Here is a 6180-nt window from a genome sequence, read left to right as displayed (position 1 = left end):
CTGGACTGAGAATCCTGTTTGGGGTAGGTTGTTTGCTTAGATTTTTAGTTGTTGTTGCTTGGTTGTTTGTTTGTTTTCATACATTTGTATGAGTAGCTATATTTCTATTTAGAAAGGCTGACTGTCCAAGAGTTGTGCTATGGAAAGGGAATTTATAGAGGGAATATGGAATTTTGGTAACAGAGGACCAGAGAGGTCAGCCATGTAAGACCATTCCAGGAGCTTCTGCTTCCTACAAGGGAACAGCCAGTTAGATAATAGTGGTCCCCCTCAGAAAGCCATCACCCTGCAGTGCCATGACCAGTGCCGGGAGATGCCTGCAATCCTGCTCCTGTGGCAACACCGCCATGATGTGCAAGCTCACCAGCTTTCTCTACAAACCTCTTCCCTCACCACCTTCTTCCATAAAAGTATGTGTATGTGCATGTGTATACAGAAGGTAGTATCAACAGACATTATGATAAAATAATTAAACATAACAATGGTGAAAAATAGTGGTCAGAACCACTTACAAGACCTGGTTTAGTCCTTTGTGAATTCTCATATTTTACTATTATTAGCTTGTTCTCTGAAAAGGGACTTAAGGTAGGTTACAGCTTTTCTTTGCATTTGACTAATATTGTATCCAGAATTTTCAGCATATATCAAATCAGATGTGTTGCTCCTTTACTTTTCAGGTGCTGAAGTTCAACCTAAAGTTGGACTTAGGCTCACATCCCACCTTTTCCTGAATCATTACCTTTAATATCAGTCTGGCAGGCAAAGAGCGGTGACACCTGGGCAACTTCCCTGACCATATGGGCTTTGCACATGTGTGACAGGGTGGAAACTGGCAAGCAATTCAGATGGCAATGTGGTATAGTGTAGAGGAAACAGAGTCCATCCATCCCTCCGTCTGTCTCTCTCTCTCATTGTTGAGACTTCAAGAAAAGTAACATGCCATTTTAGTTTCCGTAAGTGGAAAATACTTGATTGGCATAGTCATTTCCTGAATGACAGCTGCATTTTGATTCCATGTTCTTTGATAGAAGAACACTCTGATAGGTCTAATCAGTGCTATGCTTTGGAGGAGTTGAGTTAATAGATACATACATTTATTTATTTATTGTATATCTATGTATGTATCTATACATTATGCAAAATTAACTTAGTTTTACTTCCAAATCTGTTTTTACCATAAACTTAGAAGCCACATGGCACAGCTGGAATGAAGAGTAATTTTCAATTATTCATTGCCTTGATTCCATCAAGAAAAATGTATACCTTCTTTCATAATAGTACAGTACCTTTGAAAGAAGTAATAAAATGATGAACATTGCTTTTTGTGAAATAAAAGAAACAGCATTTTATAACATTGCAATAAAAAATAAAAAAAAAAAACCAACTGTATAAGATTAAAAAGAAAAAAAGTTTTGCACTCATGAATACACTCATTTGCTGGGAACTTTGTTAAATGCTTTGTGCTGCTTGGCTCAGGTTGGTGTCTGCTGCTTTGTTAGAAGATACCCATCGCAGCCACTTTAACTTTTTGAGGTTGCTCTTATTTTAATCCCCCAAATGCTTCTGGCAGGGTTACTTACACTGAATCAAGGTTATTATTATAAAAATTCCACAATTCTGCCAATGAGAATGAGATAGTAAGCCATCTTGGCAGGCTAATTTAGGTAACTTTTCAGGTATGCTTATTTAAACAAGGGATGCATGAGAAATGTGAAAAATGCTAGCACTTATCGGAAATGCAAATGTGGCATTTGTTCAGCTTAATATGAATGCCTCTGCACTAGGCAACAACACCAGAAGTGCCAATTAGGATGCAGTCATGGTTCCAAAAATTCACCCTTTCTTTTCAGCTAATATGACATTTTTGTGTTGATTTTTTTTTTCTTGAAGAGTGTCTGTGCTTCAGCCTACCTGCACAGAAATGCCAGTCTTGCTGAATTTTAACTAAAAACCTGTTATTGTGCCAGGCATCAATACAGAAGTGTTATGCCTATAATGTGTTTTATTATGGTTAGAATTTAAAGTGCTGTGCCATATAGGTCAATCACTGTTACGAATGACAGCAGTTGTTATCTGCTAGTGAGGACAGCAGTATAATAATAATGTTTATTGCACATCATTTTTCAATGATTTTATGCTATCATTTAGGAGATGAATGAAATGGCTCTCTAGCAGACATGAATGTAAATAAATTAAACATTAAGAACCAGTGAGTTCTAATCATCTTTCTTTAAGATTGCACTAAATGGTTGCAATCAGTGAAATAGATGAGAGATTGCATTAAATTGCCTTTCCAGATACTATATCATGCCAGCTCAAACAAGGTTCACACGCATTACAAAACAGCTCAGGTTGAAGGAGCAGCTGGAATGCCTCATAGGCATGCATTAGCTGAGAGTAATGCACTGGTCGCGTAACACTGCTTACAGTCTTTTATGTTAACAGACATGGAGCAACAAAGAGAAACCCAAACAAATAAACAAGGGAAAACCTGTAATGTTTTGTTCCTGGGCTTGACTTATATTATAGCTTTATATTAATATATGCCATGGGTTAGGGGATTATGCAGGAGCGCAACTTAGGTAGCAATATTATCTTAGCTCTTTCACTCAGCCTCCGCTGTTTTTTTCAGGATGCTACTGGAAATTCACAAGGCAAAAAGATGACAGGTTGGAGAATGAAGGGTGGTTTGTTACTGTTATGAGATCTATGAGGAAAGAATACAGCCACTGTGATATGGGTAGCAGATAGGCAATATCTGAGAAGCTGTCAACAGGAAATGTTAAGGCTAGGTTTTCAGGAACTGACCTCTTATTCTGCCAGCACAAATCCACAAATTAAATTGTGTGAGCAGTTGGGTCACAGAGAGGGATAGACTTCTGCAACCATCTGACCTCAGGTACAGGCACGAAAGTGAACCTGAAATAGGGAGGGCCTCAGGGTCAGCAAAGACAGATTGGAAATCTGTCTCTTAGAGTCTTTAAATGGCAGAAGAGTGAGCACAATTAAAATTGTGATCATTCAGTTCCTCTGCTGCCAATGGTAGGAGTATTGCCTCTTTTCATTTAGCGGTAATACAGCCCAAAGCTATTAAGGCTCTTGCTCAGCTGAACAGTTTTCCTATTAAGAATATTCCTCTTTAAAATAAAAAATAAAAAATAAAAAACAAACAAACAAAAAAAAACCACAATTATTTCTAGGTTTCCTTCCCTTCCCAAGTGGCTACTGTTTATCAAATGCACCTCACCTTCCTCCTCAGCCCTTTTAATTTTCATTCCCAGCTCATTGCACGCTGTGTGTTTCAGGAGGGTTTTGCTGGAGTGCAGAGAGCAGGACAGGACTTAGCAATGTACAAACCACCTAAGCTTTGACATTCACCCTCTCCTCAAAACATGCCTTGAACTCATTCTGCTGCTCTGCTGCAGTCTAAGAGGGGATGTTTGTTAGACCCTGGACAGAAACACTCCTTTTGGAGAGGTCAAAATCTGTCTTTTCAATTTCTCTGGACTTTTTATTTTTATTTTTTGTTTATTTTTTAAATGTATCCTCACCTTGATCTGTAGCTTTAGCCCACATTCTGAATAGAGACAATTTGGAGCTCAGGTATCTGAAGATGCAACTTGGCTTCTTTGGATTCAGAAAGAAGTGTTAATATTCCTATATTGTTTGTCTTACCTTTTGTTTAGAGCATTGTAGGCTTTTCCTTTCATGAAAGAGGGTAAGAAGTCTGGGAATGAAGGGAAGATTTCTTGACATGTTTTTGTGCAAATGAGATATAATGTGTGAGAATGTAGCAACTACCTTAAAAATAACTGGCCCCCCTACCCCCCAAAGTTTTTTACGTTTTTCTTCATTGTGGTCTTTCTTCATCATTTTGGTCTAGCTGAAAAGGATTTGTCAGTGATTTGCTTTGCTTCAAGCCCACTCCAAACTTTGGTGCTGACCAGAGCAATTGGTGATGGACTTTCAGGCAGCAGGAGGAGCCGTGCCAGCTGTGCTCAGCTCTCCTTGTTACTTCTGTTCCCAAGCTGCAGAAATGAGAGGCAGAAGAGGGATCTGCTATGCCTACAGTATGGTACAGCCTGGTGGTTTATGGTAATGAAACATGAATTTTTTCCTGAACTTTCATTTCTAGTTTTAGCATTCAATATCTCTTCCAACAGGAAAACCCAAGATACTGCTGAAACATTTCTCCAGTGTACCAAGCTGACTATGCTATTTATTATTTAACTGAAATAATGAGTTTATATTGAATGCCTAAATGTAGTATCTCTTCACCCCAGTAAGAGAAAATAGTGGATGACAGAAAGAGCTCCTGAATTTGCTTCTTCTTAAGCTCCAAGCTCTGTCTTCAGGTTTTATTCAGTCTTTCCAGTGAGTACTTTGATTGTAAAACCTTTAAATTTTTTTTAATTATTATTATTTTATTGTTGTTGATGATTTTAAACTGCACATTCATTCAGTATCTCTCACTCAACAGTAGACAGAAATCAGCTATCTCATATCCAATACAAACATCAGAAACAAAGACTTGAGTCAACATCTGGGTGTATATGTCGTAATTGAACTCTTCACAGTTTCAAAGAGTGACACCAAAATCTTTAAATGCCTTAAGATTCAGTAAAAGAGACCCTCAGTAAGATAGCTCTTTCAAGACCCAACACAAGACAAAGGGAATGATTTTCTGGATTTTATTTATTTATTTATTTATTTGTAGTATTACTCATCCTTGTGAGTGGGCCAAAATTTATGGCAAAGAGCAGCAAGGTTCAGATGACTTCTCCAAGTGTTTCAGACAGTTGATGACTCACTCCACAGGAAAAAAAATCCGTTCTTATCTCTTAACTGCAGGAAAAACAGATGGGAGTCTCTAGGTTCTCCCTATAGCTCCCGTCTTTGCCTGTCATCACCACAAACCTCCTTAGCAGTGACTATCTGCAGTGTCTGCTGATTTCAAAATCTTCAAGTACTTCCACCAAAAGTGCTTTTCTGAACCCAACAAAAACATATTCTCTAAATTTAGAGAGTCTTGAGGCTACAGAGGACTCCCTTTCATGGACTTTCTGGCATCGCTAATGTCTGAGGAGTGAAGAAGTTTGTGGACTGTGCTAGAAGGAGACATCATCTGTATTTGGTAAGTTACGTCTGATCCTATTGCCTGCTGAGCGATCCAACATTTTGCCTGTAGTTTTCATATATGAGGTGAAGTTTTCAGCACTGCAGAAAACTTGTGATTTCAGTCTCCAAAATATGAAGTTTTAAGACCCCACAATTCTCACTAAGTTTAATAGAAGCTGTGGGAGACATGTACTTTAAACAATAAAACTTTTGGTACCCATGGGGTACTGAGACTTCTGTTGCCTTTCTATTAATGCTAGCCATTATGTTTGGGTGGCCTGCTGTCCTTTTTCTTGTTTGACTGTTTAATCTTTTAACTTACAGGCAAAAATATGCATTAGTTCTAAGCATGAAAGCTGGCAACATAACTTAGGACCACTTGATTTATATAGGCAACAGTTAGTTATCTACTGTGGGAAGACAGGAAAAATAAACATAACACCTTTTTTTATTATTATTTTATGGTGTTTTGTAGTTGTTGTTGCAGTTTGTCCATGTTCACATAATTAGCAATTTGGAGGTGATGCCTCTGGTCTGCAAAGAGAGCTTTTCATCCAAAGACAAATCCAAGGGAGAAGTGCACTGAAACTGATGAAAGTCACCCCAGCAAGATAAGGCACACAGAGCAGGAGGATTCAAGGATATTACCTGTGTTCTGCGTCCCTGTAGTAGAAGTGATTTTGATAAGTGAAACTGTTGTTAGACTACAACATGCAAGTAAAAGAAGGGCAGCTATTGCCTGAAACTATGTACTGTTTTTGCTGACCGGTATTCTAAGATTTTTATGACACATATTCAGGTATTTGAGGCTGGACTTGGACATTAGAGGAAAAATGTATAGGAAGGAGTATTGTCCATTTGCAAAACATCCAGAGAGCTGTGAAATATGATATGGTGATGAAAACCTGTTTGTATAGTGCTAAAAAACTTGAAATGTGTGCTGTTTTGAGGTGGAAGGGTCGGGAGGGACATTGCATGGAATGGAAATGGGTGTATATCTGGCAAGAGACTAGCAATGTATCTATATAAAGGATCAAAATGATGATAGGGACAGGACAACAT

At 38.2% G+C, this 6180-nt stretch overlaps 1 long non-coding RNA gene across 1 annotated transcript in view; it reads left to right on the top strand.

Annotated features, from left to right (window-relative positions):
* Nucleotides 1–4850: 4850 nt before the first annotated feature.
* The window catches only part of LOC118250549 (uncharacterized), a 43470-nt gene continuing 42140 nt past the window's right edge, over nucleotides 4851–6180 (top strand). Inside the window, exon 1 of the long non-coding RNA XR_004779484.2 lies at nucleotides 4851–5134. This is a non-coding gene — a long non-coding RNA (uncharacterized LOC118250549). The remainder of the gene's footprint in view (nucleotides 5135–6180) is intronic.

The sequence above is a fragment of the Cygnus atratus genome, chromosome 1 (genome assembly GCF_013377495.2).
Source record: "Cygnus atratus isolate AKBS03 ecotype Queensland, Australia chromosome 1, CAtr_DNAZoo_HiC_assembly, whole genome shotgun sequence".
In the NCBI taxonomy this organism is placed as follows: domain Eukaryota; kingdom Metazoa; phylum Chordata; class Aves; order Anseriformes; family Anatidae; genus Cygnus; species Cygnus atratus.
This window is presented reverse-complemented; position numbering and strand designations above follow the sequence as displayed.